Genomic DNA, 22,027 nt, shown 5'->3' on the forward strand with positions numbered 1-22,027 from the left:
GAAAACTTCTTCCTGTGTGTGCTGGACGTGGGGAAACATAGCACACGCATTTTTCAGGGATCACAGTAATTCCCAAGTTGTGGGTTGTAGTTTAAACATCTCCACTACCCATGGAGAGGCACACGCTAATACTTAGTTTTAGATCCCAAACCCCACTTTCAACCACACACTGGCCTAGGCAAACCATCAGGGAAGACAAGCAAACGGATTCTATTCAAACCAAGACGCTGATGTCAGTTGGAGGAACTACCCCACCCTCAGGATACTGGAACCCAACCTTGTGTGGTGGGGAGATTTGAAGCCCCACTCCACGCAGATGAATGGGTGCTCAGGTGTTTCCCTTTATGGAGAATTCATCTAAATACTTCCTCAGTCCATCGGGGACACTCGCTACTATTTGGCCTCAAAGCCCATCCCCAGGTTTCTCTCAGAGTCAGTCCTAGGGAAACACTCAGGGATTACAAGCTAAGGGATTCTATTAGAACCCAGCCGCTTCTGTCACCTGAAATTGCCAGCCCACACTCAGGATAGCAGAAAACTTCTTCATGTGTGTTCTGGTGGTGGGGATACAGAGTCCACGCTTTTTTCAAGGAGCACAGGTATTCCCATGTTGTGGGCTTTTGGTTAATAACCTCCAAATCCCATGGAGAAGCACTCGCTAATACTTGGATTTAGAGCCCAACCCACCCTTTCCCCAGCACTCCGTATCAGGCAACCAAACAGGGTAGACAAGTTAAGCGATTTTATAAGAACCAAGGCCCTGCTCTCAGTTGGAGGAGGCTGCCCACTCTCAGGATAACTGTGCAAGTGTTCGTGTGTGTGCTGGAGGTGTGGAAACAGACTCCACGGATCTTTATGGGGGCACAGGTGTTCCCAGGTTAGGGATGTAGTTTAAACACCTCCACAAACCATAGAGAGGTCATCGCCAATACTTGGTTTTGGAGCCCAAACCACACTTTCCCCCGCACTCCCGCCTAGGCTTTCCATCAGGGAAGACAAGCAAAGGGATTCAATTAGAACCCAGGCGCTGCTGTCAGCTGGAGGAACTTCCATGCACTCAGAATTCCAGAACACATTCTTAGGTGTGGGAGAGTTGTGCAGCCCCACTGCACCCAGATGAATGCAGGAAAAGGTGTTCCCTTTAGGGACAAGTCCTCTAAGTACTTCCTCAATGGATCAGGGGGCACTCACTGCTACGTGGCCTCCAAGCCCAACCCCCAGCTTTCCCTCATGGCCTGGCCTAAAAGAACACTCAGGGAACAGAAGCTAAGGGATACTAATAGAATCCAGGTGCTGCTGTCAGTTTGAGGAACTTCCCCACACTCAGAATACAAGAACACATCTTCGTGTGTGTGCTGGATGTAGGGAAACAGTCAAAGCATCTTTCAGGGGGCACATTTATTCCATGGTTGTGGGTTGTAGGTTAAAAACCCACATCCCATGGATAGGCTCTCGCTTATACTTGGTTTAGAGCCCAACCCCCACTATCCCCCACTCTCCAGCCTAGGCATGTCATCAGGGAAGACAAGCTAAGGGATTCTTTTAGAACCCAGGCGCTGCTGTCATTTGGAGGAGCCTCCCCACAATCAGGATACCTGAGCACGTCTCCGTGTGTGTGCTGGAGGTGGGGAAACAGATTCCACGTATCTTTAAGGGGCACAGGTGTTCCAAGGTTGGGGAAGTAGTTTAAAACCCTCCACTCCCCACAGAGATGCACTCGCTAATACTTGGCTTTAGAGCCCATCCCCCACCATCGCTTACTGCTAGGCCTAGGAAAACACTTAGGGAAGTCAAGCTAAGGGATTCTATTACAACCCAGGTGCTGCTGTCTGTTGGAGGAACCTCCCCACACTCAGAATCCCAGAACACTTCTTCCTGTGTGTGCTGGACGTGGGGAAACATAGCACACGCATTTTTCAGGGATCACAGTAATTCCCAAGTTGTGGGTTGTAGTTTAAACATCTCCACTACCCATGGAGAGGCACACGCTAATACTTAGTTTTAGATCCCAAACCCCACTTTCAACCACACACTGGCCTAGGCAAACCATCAGGGAAGACAAGCAAAGGGATTCTATTCAAACCAAGACGCTGATGTCAGTTGGAGGAACTACCCCACCCTCAGGATACTGGAACCCAACCTTGTGTGGTGGGGAGATTTGAAGCCCCACTCCACGCAGATGAATGGGTGCTCAGGTGTTTCCCTTTATGGAGAATTCATCTAAATACTTCCTCAGTCCATCGGGGACACTCGCTACTATTTGGCCTCAAAGCCCATCCCCAGGTTTCTCTCAGAGTCAGTCCTAGGGAAACACTCAGGGATTACAAGCTAAGGGATTCTATTAGAACCCAGCCGCTTCTGTCACCTGAAATTGCCAGCCCACACTCAGGATAGCAGAAAACTTCTTCATGTGTGTTCTGGTGGTGGGGATACAGAGTCCACGCTTTTTTCAAGGAGCACAGGTATTCCCATGTTGTGGGCTTTTGGTTAATAACCTCCAAATCCCATGGAGAAGCACTCGCTAATACTTGGATTTAGAGCCCAACCCACCCTTTCCCCAGCACTCCGTATCAGGCAACCAAACAGGGTAGACAAGTTAAGCGATTTTATAAGAACCAAGGCCCTGCTCTCAGTTGGAGGAGGCTGCCCACTCTCAGGATAACTGTGCAAGTGTTCGTGTGTGTGCTGGAGGTGTGGAAACAGACTCCACGGATCTTTATGGGGACACAGGTGTTCCCAGGTTAGGGATGTAGTTTAAACACCTCCACAAACCATAGAGAGGTCATCGCAAATACTTGGTTTTGGAGCCCAAACCACACTTTCCCCCGCACTCCCGCCTAGGCTTTCCATCAGGGAAGACAAGCAAAGGGATTCAATTAGAACCCAGGCGCTGCTGTCAGCTGGAGGAACTTCCATGCACTCAGAATTCCAGAACACATTCTTAGGTGTGGGAGAGTTGTGCAGCCCCACTGCACCCAGATGAATGCAGGAAAAGGTGTTCCCTTTAGGGACAAGTCCTCTAAGTACTTCCTCAATGGATCAGGGGGCACTCACTGCTACGTGGCCTCCAAGCCCAACCCCCAGCTTTCCCTCATGGCCTGGCCTAAAAGAACACTCAGGGAACAGAAGCTAAGGGATACTAATAGAATCCAGGTGCTGCTGTCAGTTTGAGGAACTTCCCCACACTCAGAATACAAGAACACATCTTCGTGTGTGTGCTGGATGTAGGGAAACAGTCAAAGCATCTTTCAGGGGGCACATTTATTCCATGCTTGTGGGTTGTAGGTTAAAAACCCACATCCCATGGATAGGCTCTCGCTTATACTTGGTTTAGAGCTCAACCCCCACTTTCCCCCACTCTCCAGCCTAGGCATGCCATCAGGGAAGACAAGCTAAGGGATTCTTTTAGAACCCAGGCGCTGCTGTCATTTGGAGGAGCCTCCCCACAATCAGGATACCTGAGTACGTCTCCGTGTGTGTGCTGGAGGTGGGGAAACAGATTCCACGCATCTTTAAGGGGCACAGGTGTTCCAAGGTTGGGGAAGTAGTTTAAAACCCTCCACTACCCACAGAGATGCACTCGCTAATACTTGGCTTTAGAGCCCATCCCCCACCATCGCTTACTGCTAGGCCTAGGAAAACACTTAGGGAAGTCAAGCTAAGGGATTCTATTACAACCCAGGTGCTGCTGTCTGTTGGAGGAACCTCCCCACACTCACAACACCAGAACACTTCTTCCTGTGTGTGCTGGACGTGGGGAAGCATAGCACACGCATTATTCAGGGGTCACAATAATTCCCAAGTTGTGGGTTGTAGTTTAAACATCTCCACTACCCATGGAGAGGCACACGCTAATACTTAGTTTTAGATCCCAAATCCCACTTTCAACCACACACTGGCCTAGGCAAACCATCAGGGAAGACAAGCAAAGGGATTCTATTCAAACCAAGACGCTGATGTCAGTTGGAGGAACTACCCCACCCTCAGGATACTGGAACCCAACCTTGTGTGGTGGGGAGATTTGAAGCCCCACTCCACGCAGATGAATGGGTGCTCAGGTGTTTCCCTTAATGGAGAATTCATCTAAATACTTCCTCAGTCCATCGGGGACACTCGCTACTATTTGGCCTCAAAGCCCAACCCCCAGGTTTCTCTCAGAGTCAGTCCTAGGGAAACACTCAGGGATTACAAGCTAAGGGATTCTATTAGAACCCAGCCGCTTCTGTCACCTGAAATTGCCAGCCCACACTCAGGATAGCAGAAAACTTCTTCATGTGTGTTCTGGTGGTGGGGATACAGAGTCCACGCTTTTTTCAAGGAGCACAGGTATTCCCATGTTGTGGGCTTTTGGTTAATAACCTCCAAATCCCATGGAGAAGCACTCGCTAATACTTGGATTTAGAGCCCAACCCACCCTTTCCCCAGCACTCCGTATCAGGCAACCAAACAGGGTAGACAAGTTAAGCGATTTTATAAGAACCAAGGCCCTGCTCTCAGTTGGAGGAGGCTGCCCACTCTCAGGATAACTGTGCAAGTGTTCGTGTGTGTGCTAGAGGTGTGGAAACAGACTCCACGGATCTTAATGGGGGCACAGGTGTTCCCAGGTTAGGGATGTAGTTTAAACATCTCCACAAACCATAGAGAGGTCATCGCCAATACTTGGTTTTGGAGCCCAAACCACACTTTCCCCCGCACTCCCGCCTAGGCTTTCCATCAGGGAAGACAAGCAAAGGGATTCAATTAGAACCCAGGCGCTGCTGTCAGCTGGAGGAACTTCCATGCACTCAGAATTCCAGAACACATTCTTAGGTGTGGGAGAGTTGTGCAGCCCCACTGCACCCAGATTAATGCAGGAAAAGGTGTTCCCTTTAGGGACAAGTCCTCTAAGTACTTCCTCAATGGATCAGGGGGCACTCACTGCTACGTGGCCTCCAAGCCCAACCCCCAGCTTTCCCTCATGGCCTGGCCTAAAAGAACACTCAGGGAACAGAAGCTAAGGGATACTAATAGAATCCAGGTGCTGCTGTCAGTTTGAGGAACTTCCCCACACTCAGAATACAAGAACACATCTTCGTGTGTGTGCTGGATGTAGGGAAACAGTCAAAGCATCTTTCAGGGGGCACATTTATTCCATGGTTGTGGGTTGTAGGTTAAAAACCCACATCCCATGGATAGGCTCTCGCTTATACTTGGTTTAGAGCCCAACCCCCACTTTCCCCCACTCTCCAGCCTAGGCATGCCATCAGGGAAGACAAGCTAAGGGATTCTTTTAGAACCCAGGCGCTGCTGTCATTTGGAGGAGCCTCCCCACAATCAGGATACCTGAGCACGTCTCCGTGTGTGTGCTGGAGGTGGGGAAACAGATTCCACGCATCTTTATGGGGCACAGGTGTTCCAAGGTTGGGGAAGTAGTTTAAAACCCTCCACTACCCACAGAGATGCACTCGCTAATACTTGGCTTTAGAGCCCATCCCCCACCATCGCTTACTGCTAGGCCTAGGAAAACACTTAGGGAAGTCAAGCTAAGGGATTCTATTACAACCCAGGTGCTGCTGTCTGTTGGAGGAACCTCCCCACACTCACAACACCAGAACACTTCTTCCTGTGTGTGCTGGACGTGGGGAAGCATAGCACACGCATTATTCAGGGGTCACAATAATTCCCAAGTTGTGGGTTGTAGTTTAAACATCTCCACTACCCATGGAGAGGCACACGCTAATACTTAGTTTTAGATCCCAAATCCCACTTTCAACCACACACTGGCCTAGGCAAACCATCAGGGAAGACAAGCAAAGGGATTCTATTCAAACCAAGACGCTGATGTCAGTTGGAGGAACTACCCCACCCTCAGGATACTGGAACCCAACCTTGTGTGGTGGGGAGATTTGAAGCCCCACTCCACGCAGATGAATGGGTGCTCAGGTGTTTCCCTTTATGGAGAATTCATCTAAATACTTCCTCAGTCCATCGGGGACACTCGCTACTATTTGGCCTCAAAGCCCAACCCCCAGGTTTCTCTCAGAGTCAGTCCTAGGGAAACACTCAGGGATTACAAGCTAAGGGATTCTATTAGAACCCAGCCGCTTCTGTCACCTGAAATTGCCAGCCCACACTCAGGATAGCAGAAAACTTCTTCATGTGTGTTCTGGTGGTGGGGATACAGAGTCCACGCTTTTTTCAAGGAGCACAGGTATTCCCATGTTGTGGGCTTTTGGTTAATAACCTCCAAATCCCATGGAGAAGCACTCGCTAATACTTGGATTTAGAGCCCAACCCACCCTTTCCCCAGCACTCCGTATCAGGCAACCAAACAGGGTAGACAAGTTAAGCGATTTTATAAGAACCAAGGCCCTGCTCTCAGTTGGAGGAGGCTGCCCACTCTCAGGATAACTGTGCAAGTGTTCGTGTGTGTGCTGGAGGTGTGGAAACAGACTCCACGGATCTTTATGGGGGCACAGGTGTTCCCAGGTTAGGGATGTAGTTTAAACACCTCCACAAACCATAGAGAGGTCATCGCAAATACTTGGTTTTGGAGCCCAAACCACACTTTCCCCGGCACTCCCGCCTAGGCTTTCCATCAGGGAAGACAAGCAAAGGGATTCAATTAGAACCCAGGCGCTGCTGTCAGTTGGAGGAACTTCCCTGCACTCAGAATTCCAGAACACATTCTTAGGTGTGGGAGAGATGTGCAGCCCCACTGCACCCAGATGAATGCAGGAAAAGGTGTTCCCTTTAGGGACAAGTCCTCTAAGTACTTCCTCAATGGATCAGGGGGCACTCACTGCTACGTGGCCTCCAAGCCCAACCCCCAGCTTTCCCTCATGGCCTGGCCTAAAAGAACACTCAGGGAACAGAAGCTAAGGGATACTAATAGAATCCAGGTGCTGCTGTCAGTTTGAGGAACTTCCCCACACTCAGAATACAAGAACACATCTTCGTGTGTGTGCTGGATGTAGGGAAACAGTCAAAGCATCTTTCAGGGGGCACATTTATTCCATGGTTGTGGGTTGTAGGTTAAAAACCCACATCCCATGGATAGGCTCTCGCTTATACTTGGTTTAGAGCCCAACCCCCACTATCCCCCACTCTCCAGCCTAGGCATGTCATCAGGGAAGACAAGCTAAGGGATTCTTTTAGAACCCAGGCGCTGCTGTCATTTGGAGGAGCCTCCCCACAATCAGGATACCTGAGCACGTCTCCGTGTGTGTGCTGGAGGTGGGGAAACAGATTCCACGTATCTTTAAGGGGCACAGGTGTTCCAAGGTTGGGGAAGTAGTTTAAAACCCTCCACTCCCCACAGAGATGCACTCGCTAATACTTGGCTTTAGAGCCCATCCCCCACCATCGCTTACTGCTAGGCCTAGGAAAACACTTAGGGAAGTCAAGCTAAGGGATTCTATTACAACCCAGGTGCTGCTGTCTGTTGGAGGAACCTCCCCACACTCAGAAACCCAGAACACTTCTTCCTGTGTGTGCTGGACGTGGGGAAACATAGCACACGCATTTTTCAGGGATCACAGTAATTCCCAAGTTGTGGGTTGTAGTTTAAACATCTCCACTACCCATGGAGAGGCACACGCTAATACTTAGTTTTAGATCCCAAACCCCACTTTCAACCACACACTGGCCTAGGCAAACCATCAGGGAAGACAAGCAAAGGGATTCTATTCAAACCAAGACGCTGATGTCAGTTGGAGGAACTACCCCACCCTCAGGATACTGGAACCCAACCCTGTGTGGTGGGGAGATTTGAAGCCCCACTCCACGCAGATGAATGGGTGCTCAGGTGTTTCCCTTTATGGAGAATTCATCTAAATACTTCCTCAGTCCATCGGGGACACTCGCTACTATTTGGCCTCAAAGCCCATCCCCAGGTTTCTCTCAGAGTCAGTCCTAGGGAAACACTCAGGGATTACAAGCTAAGGGATTCTATTAGAACCCAGCCGCTTCTGTCACCTGAAATTGCCAGCCCACACTCAGGATAGCAGAAAACTTCTTCATGTGTGTTCTGGTGGTGGGGATACAGAGTCCACGCTTTTTTCAAGGAGCACAGGTATTCCCATGTTGTGGGCTTTTGGTTAATAACCTCCAAATCCCATGGAGAAGCACTCGCTAATACTTGGATTTAGAGCCCAACCCACCCTTTCCCCAGCACTCCGTATCAGGCAACCAAACAGGGTAGACAAGTTAAGCGATTTTATAAGAACCAAGGCCCTGCTCTCAGTTGGAGGAGGCTGCCCACTCTCAGGATAACTGTGCAAGTGTTCGTGTGTGTGCTGGAGGTGTGGAAACAGACTCCACGGATCTTTATGGGGGCACAGGTGTTCCCAGGTTAGGGATGTAGTTTAAACACCTCCACAAACCATAGAGAGGTCATCGCCAATACTTGGTTTTGGAGCCCAAACCACACTTTCCCCCGCACTCCCGCCTAGGCTTTCCATCAGGGAAGACAAGCAAAGGGATTCAATTAGAACCCAGGCGCTGCTGTCAGCTGGAGGAACTTCCATGCACTCAGAATTCCAGAACACATTCTTAGGTGTGGGAGAGTTGTGCAGCCCCACTGCACCCAGATGAATGCAGGAAAAGGTGTTCCCTTTAGGGACAAGTCCTCTAAGTACTTCCTCAATGGATCAGGGGGCACTCACTGCTACGTGGCCTCCAAGCCCAACCCCCAGCTTTCCCTCATGGCCTGGCCTAAAAGAACACTCAGGGAACAGAAGCTAAGGGATACTAATAGAATCCAGGTGCTGCTGTCAGTTTGAGGAACTTCCCCACACTCAGAATACAAGAACACATCTTCGTGTGTGTGCTGGATGTAGGGAAACAGTCAAAGCATCTTTCAGGGGGCACATTTATTCCATGGTTGTGGGTTGTAGGTTAAAAACCCACATCCCATGGATAGGCTCTCGCTTATACTTGGTTTAGAGCCCAACCCCCACTATCCCCCACTCTCCAGCCTAGGCATGTCATCAGGGAAGACAAGCTAAGGGATTCTTTTAGAACCCAGGCGCTGCTGTCATTTGGAGGAGCCTCCCCACAATCAGGATACCTGAGCACGTCTCCGTGTGTGTGCTGGAGGTGGGGAAACAGATTCCACGTATCTTTAAGGGGCACAGGTGTTCCAAGGTTGGGGAAGTAGTTTAAAACCCTCCACTCCCCACAGAGATGCACTCGCTAATACTTGGCTTTAGAGCCCATCCCCCACCATCGCTTACTGCTAGGCCTAGGAAAACACTTAGGGAAGTCAAGCTAAGGGATTCTATTACAACCCAGGTGCTGCTGTCTGTTGGAGGAACCTCCCCACACTCAGAATCCCAGAACACTTCTTCCTGTGTGTGCTGGACGTGGGGAAACATAGCACACGCATTTTTCAGGGATCACAGTAATTCCCAAGTTGTGGGTTGTAGTTTAAACATCTCCACTACCCATGGAGAGGCACACGCTAATACTTAGTTTTAGATCCCAAACCCCACTTTCAACCACACACTGGCCTAGGCAAACCATCAGGGAAGACAAGCAAAGGGATTCTATTCAAACCAAGACGCTGATGTCAGTTGGAGGAACTACCCCACCCTCAGGATACTGGAACCCAACCTTGTGTGGTGGGGAGATTTGAAGCCCCACTCCACGCAGATGAATGGGTGCTCAGGTGTTTCCCTTTATGGAGAATTCATCTAAATACTTCCTCAGTCCATCGGGGACACTCGCTACTATTTGGCCTCAAAGCCCATCCCCAGGTTTCTCTCAGAGTCAGTCCTAGGGAAACACTCAGGGATTACAAGCTAAGGGATTCTATTAGAACCCAGCCGCTTCTGTCACCTGAAATTGCCAGCCCACACTCAGGATAGCAGAAAACTTCTTCATGTGTGTTCTGGTGGTGGGGATACAGAGTCCACGCTTTTTTCAAGGAGCACAGGTATTCCCATGTTGTGGGCTTTTGGTTAATAACCTCCAAATCCCATGGAGAAGCACTCGCTAATACTTGGATTTAGAGCCCAACCCACCCTTTCCCCAGCACTCCGTATCAGGCAACCAAACAGGGTAGACAAGTTAAGCGATTTTATAAGAACCAAGGCCCTGCTCTCAGTTGGAGGAGGCTGCCCACTCTCAGGATAACTGTGCAAGTGTTCGTGTGTGTGCTGGAGGTGTGGAAACAGACTCCACGGATCTTTATGGGGGCACAGGTGTTCCCAGGTTAGGGATGTAGTTTAAACACCTCCACAAACCATAGAGAGGTCATCGCCAATACTTGGTTTTGGAGCCCAAACCACACTTTCCCCCGCACTCCCGCCTAGGCTTTCCATCAGGGAAGACAAGCAAAGGGATTCAATTAGAACCCAGGCGCTGCTGTCAGCTGGAGGAACTTCCATGCACTCAGAATTCCAGAACACATTCTTAGGTGTGGGAGAGTTGTGCAGCCCCACTGCACCCAGATGAATGCAGGAAAAGGTGTTCCCTTTAGGGACAAGTCCTCTAAGTACTTCCTCAATGGATCAGGGGGCACTCACTGCTACGTGGCCTCCAAGCCCAACCCCCAGCTTTCCCTCATGGCCTGGCCTAAAAGAACACTCAGGGAACAGAAGCTAAGGGATACTAATAGAATCCAGGTGCTGCTGTCAGTTTGAGGAACTTCCCCACACTCAGAATACAAGAACACATCTTCGTGTGTGTGCTGGATGTAGGGAAACAGTCAAAGCATCTTTCAGGGGGCACATTTATTCCATGGTTGTGGGTTGTAGGTTAAAAACCCACATCCCATGGATAGGCTCTCGCTTATACTTGGTTTAGAGCCCAACCCCCACTATCCCCCACTCTCCAGCCTAGGCATGTCATCAGGGAAGACAAGCTAAGGGATTCTTTTAGAACCCAGGCGCTGCTGTCATTTGGAGGAGCCTCCCCACAATCAGGATACCTGAGCACGTCTCCGTGTGTGTGCTGGAGGTGGGGAAACAGATTCCACGTATCTTTAAGGGGCACAGGTGTTCCAAGGTTGGGGAAGTAGTTTAAAACCCTCCACTCCCCACAGAGATGCACTCGCTAATACTTGGCTTTAGAGCCCATCCCCCACCATCGCTTACTGCTAGGCCTAGGAAAACACTTAGGGAAGTCAAGCTAAGGGATTCTATTACAACCCAGGTGCTGCTGTCTGTTGGAGGAACCTCCCCACACTCAGAATCCCAGAACACTTCTTCCTGTGTGTGCTGGACGTGGGGAAACATAGCACACGCATTTTTCAGGGATCACAGTAATTCCCAAGTTGTGGGTTGTAGTTTAAACATCTCCACTACCCATGGAGAGGCACACGCTAATACTTAGTTTTAGATCCCAAACCCCACTTTCAACCACACACTGGCCTAGGCAAACCATCAGGGAAGACAAGCAAAGGGATTCTATTCAAACCAAGACGCTGATGTCAGTTGGAGGAACTACCCCACCCTCAGGATACTGGAACCCAACCTTGTGTGGTGGGGAGATTTGAAGCCCCACTCCACGCAGATGAATGGGTGCTCAGGTGTTTCCCTTTATGGAGAATTCATCTAAATACTTCCTCAGTCCATCGGGGACACTCGCTACTATTTGGCCTCAAAGCCCATCCCCAGGTTTCTCTCAGAGTCAGTCCTAGGGAAACACTCAGGGATTACAAGCTAAGGGATTCTATTAGAACCCAGCCGCTTCTGTCACCTGAAATTGCCAGCCCACACTCAGGATAGCAGAAAACTTCTTCATGTGTGTTCTGGTGGTGGGGATACAGAGTCCACGCTTTTTTCAAGGAGCACAGGTATTCCCATGTTGTGGGCTTTTGGTTAATAACCTCCAAATCCCATGGAGAAGCACTCGCTAATACTTGGATTTAGAGCCCAACCCACCCTTTCCCCAGCACTCCGTATCAGGCAACCAAACAGGGTAGACAAGTTAAGCGATTTTATAAGAACCAAGGCCCTGCTCTCAGTTGGAGGAGGCTGCCCACTCTCAGGATAACTGTGCAAGTGTTCGTGTGTGTGCTGGAGGTGTGGAAACAGACTCCACGGATCTTTATGGGGGCACAGGTGTTCCCAGGTTAGGGATGTAGTTTAAACACCTCCACAAACCATAGAGAGGTCATCGCCAATACTTGGTTTTGGAGCCCAAACCACACTTTCCCCCGCACTCCCGCCTAGGCTTTCCATCAGGGAAGACAAGCAAAGGGATTCAATTAGAACCCAGGCGCTGCTGTCAGCTGGAGGAACTTCCATGCACTCAGAATTCCAGAACACATTCTTAGGTGTGGGAGAGTTGTGCAGCCCCACTGCACCCAGATTAATGCAGGAAAAGGTGTTCCCTTTAGGGACAAGTCCTCTAAGTACTTCCTCAATGGATCAGGGGGCACTCACTGCTACGTGGCCTCCAAGCCCAACCCCCAGCTTTCCCTCATGGCCTGGCCTAAAAGAACACTCAGGGAACAGAAGCTAAGGGATACTATTAGAATCCAGGTGCTGCTGTCAGTTTGAGGAACTTCCCCACACTCAGAATACAAGAACACATCTTCGTGTGTGTGCTGGATGTAGGGAAACAGTCAAAGCATCTTTCAGGGGGCACATTTATTCCATGCTTGTGGGTTGTAGGTTAAAAACCCACATCCCATGGATAGGCTCTCGCTTATACTTGGTTTAGAGCCCAACCCCCACTTTCCCCCACTCTCCAGCCTAGGCATGCCATCAGGGAAGACAAGCTAAGGGATTCTTTTAGAACCCAGGCGCTGCTGTCATTTGGAGGAGCCTCCCCACAATCAGGATACCTGAGCACGTCTCCGTGTGTGTGCTGGAGGTGGGGAAACAGATTCCACGCATCTTTATGGGGCACAGGTGTTCCAAGGTTGGGGAAGTAGTTTAAAACCCTCCGCTACCCACAGAGATGCACTCGCTAATACTTGGCTTTAGAGCCCATCCCCCACCATCGCTTACTGCTAGGCCTAGGAAAACACTTAGGGAAGTCAAGCTAAGGGATTCTATTACAACCCAGGTGCTGCTGTCTGTTGGAGGAACCTCCCCACACTCACAACACCAGAACACTTCTTCCTGTGTGTGCTGGACGTGGGGAAGCATAGCACACGCATTATTCAGGGGTCACAATAATTCCCAAGTTGTGGGTTGTAGTTTAAACATCTCCACTACCCATGGAGAGGCACACGCTAATACTTAGTTTTAGATCCCAAATCCCACTTTCAACCACACACTGGCCTAGGCAAACCATCAGGGAAGACAAGCAAAGGGATTCTATTCAAACCAAGACGCTGATGTCAGTTGGAGGAACTACCCCACCCTCAGGATACTGGAACCCAACCTTGTGTGGTGGGGAGATTTGAAGCCCCACTCCACGCAGATGAATGGGTGCTCAGGTGTTTCCCTTTATGGAGAATTCATCTAAATACTTCCTCAGTCCATCGGGGACACTCGCTACTATTTGGCCTCAAAGCCCAACCCCCAGGTTTCTCTCAGAGTCAGTCCTAGGGAAACACTCAGGGATTACAAGCTAAGGGATTCTATTAGAACCCAGCCGCTTCTGTCACCTGAAATTGCCAGCCCACACTCAGGATAGCAGAAAACTTCTTCATGTGTGTTCTGGTGGTGGGGATACAGAGTCCACGCTTTTTTCAAGGAGCACAGGTATTCCCATGTTGTGGGCTTTTGGTTAATAACCTCCAAATCCCATGGAGAAGCACTCGCTAATACTTGGATTTAGAGCCCAACCCACCCTTTCCCCAGCACTCCGTATCAGGCAACCAAACAGGGTAGACAAGTTAAGCGATTTTATAAGAACCAAGGCCCTGCTCTCAGTTGGAGGAGGCTGCCCACTCTCAGGATAACTGTGCAAGTGTTCGTGTGTGTGCTGGAGGTGTGGAAACAGACTCCACGGATCTTTATGGGGGCACAGGTGTTCCCAGGTTAGGGATGTAGTTTAAACACCTCCACAAACCATAGAGAGGTCATCGCCAATACTTGGTTTTGGAGCCCAAACCACACTTTCCCCCGCACTCCCGCCTAGGCTTTCCATCAGGGAAGACAAGCAAAGGGATTCAATTAGAACCCAGGCGCTGCTGTCAGCTGGAGGAACTTCCATGCACTCAGAATTCCAGAACACATTCTTAGGTGTGGGAGAGTTGTGCAGCCCCACTGCACCCAGATGAATGCAGGAAAAGGTGTTCCCTTTAGGGACAAGTCCTCTAAGTACTTCCTCAATGGATCAGGGGGCACTCACTGCTACGTGGCCTCCAAGCCCAACCCCCAGCTTTCCCTCATGGCCTGGCCTAAAAGAACACTCAGGGAACAGAAGCTAAGGGATACTAATAGAATCCAGGTGCTGCTGTCAGTTTGAGGAACTTCCCCACACTCAGAATACAAGAACACATCTTCGTGTGTGTGCTGGATGTAGGGAAACAGTCAAAGCATCTTTCAGGGGGCACATTTATTCCATGGTTGTGGGTTGTAGGTTAAAAACCCACATCCCATGGATAGGCTCTCGCTTATACTTGGTTTAGAGCCCAACCCCCACTATCCCCCACTCTCCAGCCTAGGCATGTCATCAGGGAAGACAAGCTAAGGGATTCTTTTAGAACCCAGGCGCTGCTGTCATTTGGAGGAGCCTCCCCACAATCAGGATACCTGAGCACGTCTCCGTGTGTGTGCTGGAGGTGGGGAAACAGATTCCACGTATCTTTAAGGGGCACAGGTGTTCCAAGGTTGGGGAAGTAGTTTAAAACCCTCCACTCCCCACAGAGATGCACTCGCTAATACTTGGCTTTAGAGCCCATCCCCCACCATCGCTTACTGCTAGGCCTAGGAAAACACTTAGGGAAGTCAAGCTAAGGGATTCTATTACAACCCAGGTGCTGCTGTCTGTTGGAGGAACCTCCCCACACTCAGAATCCCAGAACACTTCTTCCTGTGTGTGCTGGACGTGGGGAAACATAGCACACGCATTTTTCAGGGATCACAGTAATTCCCAAGTTGTGGGTTGTAGTTTAAACATCTCCACTACCCATGGAGAGGCACACGCTAATACTTAGTTTTAGATCCCAAACCCCACTTTCAACCACACACTGGCCTAGGCAAACCATCAGGGAAGACAAGCAAAGGGATTCTATTCAAACCAAGACGCTGATGTCAGTTGGAGGAACTACCCCACCCTCAGGATACTGGAACCCAACCTTGTGTGGTGGGGAGATTTGAAGCCCCACTCCACGCAGATGAATGGGTGCTCAGGTGTTTCCCTTTATGGAGAATTCATCTAAATACTTCCTCAGTCCATCGGGGACACTCGCTACTATTTGGCCTCAAAGCCCATCCCCAGGTTTCTCTCAGAGTCAGTCCTAGGGAAACACTCAGGGATTACAAGCTAAGGGATTCTATTAGAACCCAGCCGCTTCTGTCACCTGAAATTGCCAGCCCACACTCAGGATAGCAGAAAACTTCTTCATGTGTGTTCTGGTGGTGGGGATACAGAGTCCACGCTTTTTTCAAGGAGCACAGGTATTCCCATGTTGTGGGCTTTTGGTTAATAACCTCCAAATCCCATGGAGAAGCACTCGCTAATACTTGGATTTAGAGCCCAACCCACCCTTTCCCCAGCACTCCGTATCAGGCAACCAAACAGGGTAGACAAGTTAAGCGATTTTATAAGAACCAAGGCCCTGCTCTCAGTTGGAGGAGGCTGCCCACTCTCAGGATAACTGTGCAAGTGTTCGTGTGTGTGCTGGAGGTGTGGAAACAGACTCCACGGATCTTTATGGGGGCACAGGTGTTCCCAGGTTAGGGATGTAGTTTAAACACCTCCACAAACCATAGAGAGGTCATCGCCAATACTTGGTTTTGGAGCCCAAACCACACTTTCCCCCGCACTCCCGCCTAGGCTTTCCATCAGGGAAGACAAGCAAAGGGATTCAATTAGAACCCAGGCGCTACTGTCAGCTGGAGGAACTTCCATGCACTCAGAATTCCAGAACACATTCTTAGGTGTGGGAGAGTTGTGCAGCCCCACTGCACCCAGATTAATGCAGGAAAAGGTGTTCCCTTTAGGGACAAGTCCTCTAAGTACTTCCTCAATGGATCAGGGGGCACTCACTGCTACGTGGCCTCCAAGCCCAACCCCCAGCTTTCCCTCATGGCCTGGCCTAAAAGAACACTCAGGGAACAGAAGCTAAGGGATACTATTAGAATCCAGGTGCTGCTGTCAGTTTGAGGAACTTCCCCACACTCAGAATACAAGAACACATCTTCGTGTGTGTGCTGGATGTAGGGAAACAGTCAAAGCATCTTTCAGGGGGCACATTTATTCCATGCTTGTGGGTTGTAGGTTAAAAACCCACATCCCATGGATAGGCTCTCGCTTATACTTGGTTTAGAGCCCAACCCCCACTTTCCCCCACTCTCCAGCCTAGGCATGCCATCAGGAAAGACAAGCTAAGGGATTCTTTTAGAACCCAGGCGCTGCTGTCATTTGGAGGAGCCTCCCCACAATCAGGATACCTGAGCACGTCTCCGTGTGTGTGCTGGAGGTGGGGAAACAGATTCCACGCATCTTTATGGGGCACAGGTGTTCCAAGGTTGGGGAAGTAGTTTAAAACCCTCCGCTACCCACAGAGATGCACTCGCTAATACTTGGCTTTAGAGCCCATCCCCCACCATCGCTTACTGCTAGGCCTAGGAAAACACTTAGGGAAGTCAAGCTAAGGGATTCTATTACAACCCAGGTGCTGCTGTCTGTTGGAGGAACCTCCCCACACTCACAACACCAGAACACTTCTTCCTGTGTGTGCTGGACGTGGGGAAGCATAGCACACGCATTATTCAGGGGTCACAATAATTCCCAAGTTGTGGGTTGTAGTTTAAACATCTCCACTACCCATGGAGAGGCACACGCTAATACTTAGTTTTAGATCCCAAATCCCACTTTCAACCACACACTGGCCTAGGCAAACCATCAGGGAAGACAAGCAAAGGGATTCTATTCAAACCAAGACGCTGATGTCAGTTGGAGGAACTACCCCACCCTCAGGATACTGGAACCCAACCTTGTGTGGTGGGGAGATTTGAAGCCCCACTCCACGCAGATGAATGGGTGCTCAGGTGTTTCCCTTTATGGAGAATTCATCTAAATACTTCCTCAGTCCATCGGGGACACTCGCTACTATTTGGCCTCAAAGCCCAACCCCCAGGTTTCTCTCAGAGTCAGTCCTAGGGAAACACTCAGGGATTACAAGCTAAGGGATTCTATTAGAACCCAGCCGCTTCTGTCACCTGAAATTGCCAGCCCACACTCAGGATAGCAGAAAACTTCTTCATGTGTGTTCTGGTGGTGGGGATACAGAGTCCACGCTTTTTTCAAGGAGCACAGGTATTCCCATGTTGTGGGCTTTTGGTTAATAACCTCCAAATCCCATGGAGAAGCACTCGCTAATACTTGGATTTAGAGCCCAACCCACCCTTTCCCCAGCACTCCGTATCAGGCAACCAAACAGGGTAGACAAGTTAAGCGATTTTATAAGAACCAAGGCCCTGCTCTCAGTTGGAGGAGGCTGCCCACTCTCAGGATAACTGTGCAAGTGTTCGTGTGTGTGCTGGAGGTGTGGAAACAGACTCCACGGATCTTTATGGGGGCACAGGTGTTCCCAGGTTAGGGATGTAGTTTAAACACCTCCACAAACCATAGAGAGGTCATCGCAAATACTTGGTTTTGGAGCCCAAACCACACTTTCCCCGGCACTCCCGCCTAGGCTTTCCATCAGGGAAGACAAGCAAAGGGATTCAATTAGAACCCAGGCGCTGCTGTCAGTTGGAGGAACTTCCCTGCACTCAGAATTCCAGAACACATTCTTAGGTGTGGGAGAGATGTGCAGCCCCACTGCACCCAGATGAATGCAGGAAAAGGTGTTCCCTTTAGGGACAAGTCCTCTAAGTACTTCCTCAATGGATCAGGGGGCACTCACTGCTACGTGGCCTCCAAGCCTAACCCCCAGCTTTCCCTCATGGCCTGGCCTAAAAGAACACTCAGGGAACAGAAGCTAAGGGATACTAATAGAATCCAGGTGCTGCTGTCAGTTTGAGGAACTTCCCCACACTCAGAATACAAGAACACATCTTCGTGTGTGTGCTGGATGTAGGGAAACAGTCAAAGCATCTTTCAGGGGGCACATTTATTCCATGGTTGTGGGTTGTAGGTTAAAAACCCACATCCCATGGATAGGCTCTCGCTTATACTTGGTTTAGAGCCCAACCCCCACTATCCCCCACTCTCCAGCCTAGGCATGTCATCAGGGAAGACAAGCTAAGGGATTCTTTTAGAACCCAGGCGCTGCTGTCATTTGGAGGAGCCTCCCCACAATCAGGATACCTGAGCACGTCTCCGTGTGTGTGCTGGAGGTGGGGAAACAGATTCCCCGTATCTTTAAGGGGCACAGGTGTTCCAAGGTTGGGGAAGTAGTTTAAAACCCTCCACTCCCCACAGAGATGCACTCGCTAATACTTGGCTTTAGAGCCCATCCCCCACCATCGCTTACTGCTAGGCCTAGGAAAACACTTAGGGAAGTCAAGCTAAGGGATTCTATTACAACCCAGGTGCTGCTGTCTGTTGGAGGAACCTCCCCACACTCACAACCCCAGAACACTTCTTCCTGTGTGTGCTAGACGTGGGGAAACATAGCACACGCATTTTTCATGGGTCATAGTAATTCCCAAGTTGTGGGTTGTAGTTTAAACATCTCCACTACCCATGGAGAGGCACACGCTAATATTTAGTTTTAGATCCCAAATCCCACTTTCAACCACACACTGGCCTAGGCAAACCATCAGGGAAGACAAGCAAAGGTATTCTATTAAATCCAAGACGCTGATGTCAGTTGGAGGAACTACCCCACCCTCAGGATACTGGAACCCAACCTTGTGTGGTGGGGAGATTTGAAGCCCCACTCCACGCAGATGAATGGGTGCTCAGGTGTTTCCCTTTATGGAGAATTCATCTAAATACTTCCTCAGTCCATCGGGGACACTCGCTACTATTTGGCCTCAAAGCCCAACCCCCAGGTTTCTCTCAGAGTCAGTCCTAGGGAAACACTCAGGGATTACAAGCTAAGGGATTCTATTAGAACCCAGCCGCTTCTGTCACCTGAAATTGCCAGCCCACACTCAGGATAGCAGAAAACTTCTTCATGTGTGTTTTGGTGGTGGGGATACAGAGTCCACGCTTTTTTCAAGGAGCACAGGTATTCCCATGTTGTGGGCTTTTGGTTAATAACCTCCAAATCCCATGGAGAAGCACTCGCTAATACTTGGATTTAGAGCCCAACCCACCCTTTCTCCAGCACTCCGTATCAGGCAACCAAACAGGGTAGACAAGTTAAGCGATTTTATAAGAACCAAGGCCCTGCTCTCAGTTGGAGGAGGCTGCCCACTCTCAGGATAACTGTGCAAGTGTTCGTGTGTGTGCTGGAGGTGTGGAAACAGACTCCACGGATCTTTATGGGGGCACAGGTGTTCCCAGGTTAGGGATGTAGTTTAAACACCTCCACAAACCATAGAGAGGTCATCGCAAATACTTGGTTTTGGAGCCCAAACCACACTTTCCCCCGCACTCCCGCCTAGGCTTTCCATCAGGGAAGACAAGCAAAGGGATTCAATTAGAACCCAGGCGCTGCTGTCAGTTGGAGGAACTTCCCTGCACTCAGAATTCCAGAACACATTCTTAGGTGTGGGAGAGATGTGCAGCCCCACTGCACCCAGATGAATGCAGGAAAAGGTGTTCCCTTTAGGGACAAGTCCTCTAAGTACTTCCTCAATGGATCAGGGGGCACTCACTGCTACGTGGCCTCCAAGCCTAACCCCCAGCTTTCCCTCATGGCCTGGCCTAAAAGAACACTCAGGGAACAGAAGCTAAGGGATACTAATAGAATCCAGGTGCTGCTGTCAGTTTGAGGAACTTCCCCACACTCAGAATACAAGAACACATCTTCGTGTGTGTGCTGGATGTAGGGAAACAGTCAAAGCATCTTTCAGGGGGCACATTTATTCCATGGTTGTGGGTTGTAAGTTAAAAACCCACATCCCATGGATAGGCTCTCGCTTATACTTGGTTTAGAGCCCAACCCCCACTATCCCCCACTCTCCAGCCTAGGCATGTCATCAGGGAAGACAAGCTAAGGGATTCTTTTAGAACCCAGGCGCTGCTGTCATTTGGAGGAGCCTCCCCACAATCAGGATACCTGAGCACGTCTCCGTGTGTGTGCTGGAGGTGGGGAAACAGATTCCACGCATCTTTAAGGGGCACAGGTGTTCCAAGGTTGGGGAAGTAGTTTAAAACCCTCCACTCCCCACAGAGATGCACTCGCTAATACTTGGCTTTAGAGCCCATCCCCCACCATCGCTTACTGCTAGGCCTAGGAAAACACTTAGGGAAGTCAAGCTAAGGGATTCTATTACAACCCAGGTGCTGCTGTCAGTTGGAGGAACCTCCCCACACTCACAACCCCAGAACACTTCTTCCTGTGTGTGCTGGACGTGGGGAAACATAGCACACGCATTTTTCAGGGGTCACAGTAATTCCCAAGTTGTGGGTTGTAGTTTAAACATCTCCACTACCCATGGAGAGGCACACGCTAATACTTAGTTTTAGATCCCAAATCCCACTTTCAACCACACACTGGCCTAGGCAAACCATCAGGGAAGACAAGCAAAGGGATTCTATTCAAACCAAGACGCTGATGTCAGTTGGAGGAACTACCCCACCCTCAGGATACTGGAACCCAACCTTGTGTGGTGGGGAGATTTGAAGCCCCACTCCACGCAGATGAATGGGTGCTCAGGTGTTTCCCTTTATGGAGAATTCATCTAAATACTTCCTCAGTCCATCGGGGACACTCGCTACTATTTGGCCTCAAATCCCAACCCCCAGGTTTCTCTCAGAGTCAGTCCTAGGGAAACACTCAGGGATTACAAGCTAAGGGATTCTATTAGAACCCAGCCGCTTCTGTCACCTGAAATTGCCAGCCCACACTCAGAATAGCAGAAAACTTCTTCATGTGTGTTCTGGTGGTGTGAATACAGAGTCCACGCTTTTTTCAAGGAGCACAGGTATTCCCATGTTGTGGGCTTTTGGTTAATAACCTCCAAATCCCATGGAGAAGCACTCGCTAATACTTGGATTTAGAGCCCAACCCACCCTTTCCCCAGCACTCCGTATCAGGCAACCAAACAGGGTAGACAAGTTAAGCGATTTTATAAGAACCAAGTCCCTGCTCTCAGTTGGAGGAGGCTGCCCACTCTCAGGATAACTGTGCAAGTGTTCGTGTGTGTGCTGGAGGTGTGGAAACAGACTCCACGGATCTTTATGGGGGCACAGGTGTTCCCAGGTTAGGGATGTAGTTTAAACACCTCCACAAACCATAGAGAGGTCATCGCAAATACTTGGTTTTGGAGCCCAAACCACACTTTCCCCCGCACTCCCGCCTAGGCTTTCCATCAGGGAAGACAAGCAAAGGGATTCAATTAGAACCCAGGCGCTGCTGTCAGTTGGAGGAACTTCCCTGCACTCAGAATTCCAGAACACATTCTTAGGTGTGGGAGAGATGTGCAGCCCCACTGCACCCAGATGAATGCAGGAAAAGGTGTTCCCTTTAGGGACAAGTCCTCTAAGTACTTCCTCAATGGATCAGGGGGCACTCACTGCTACGTGGCCTCCAAGCCCAACCCCCAGCTTTCCCTCATGGCCTGGCCTAAAAGAACACTCAGGGAACAGAAGCTAACGGATACTAATAGAATCCAGGTGCTGCTGTCAGTTTGAGGAACTTCCCCACACTCAGAATACAAGAACACATCTTCGTGTGTGTGCTGGATGTAGGGAAACAGTCAAAGCATCTTTCAGGGGGCACATTTATTCCATGGTTGTGGGTTGTAGGTTAAAAACCCACATCCCATGGATAGGCTCTCGCTTATACTTGGTTTAGAGCCCAACCCCCACTTTCCCCCACTCTCCAGCCTAGGCATGCCATCAGGGAAGACAA

Source organism: Vicugna pacos, unplaced genomic scaffold (genome assembly GCF_048564905.1).
Source record: "Vicugna pacos unplaced genomic scaffold, VicPac4 scaffold_17, whole genome shotgun sequence".
Lineage (NCBI taxonomy): Eukaryota > Metazoa > Chordata > Mammalia > Artiodactyla > Camelidae > Vicugna > Vicugna pacos.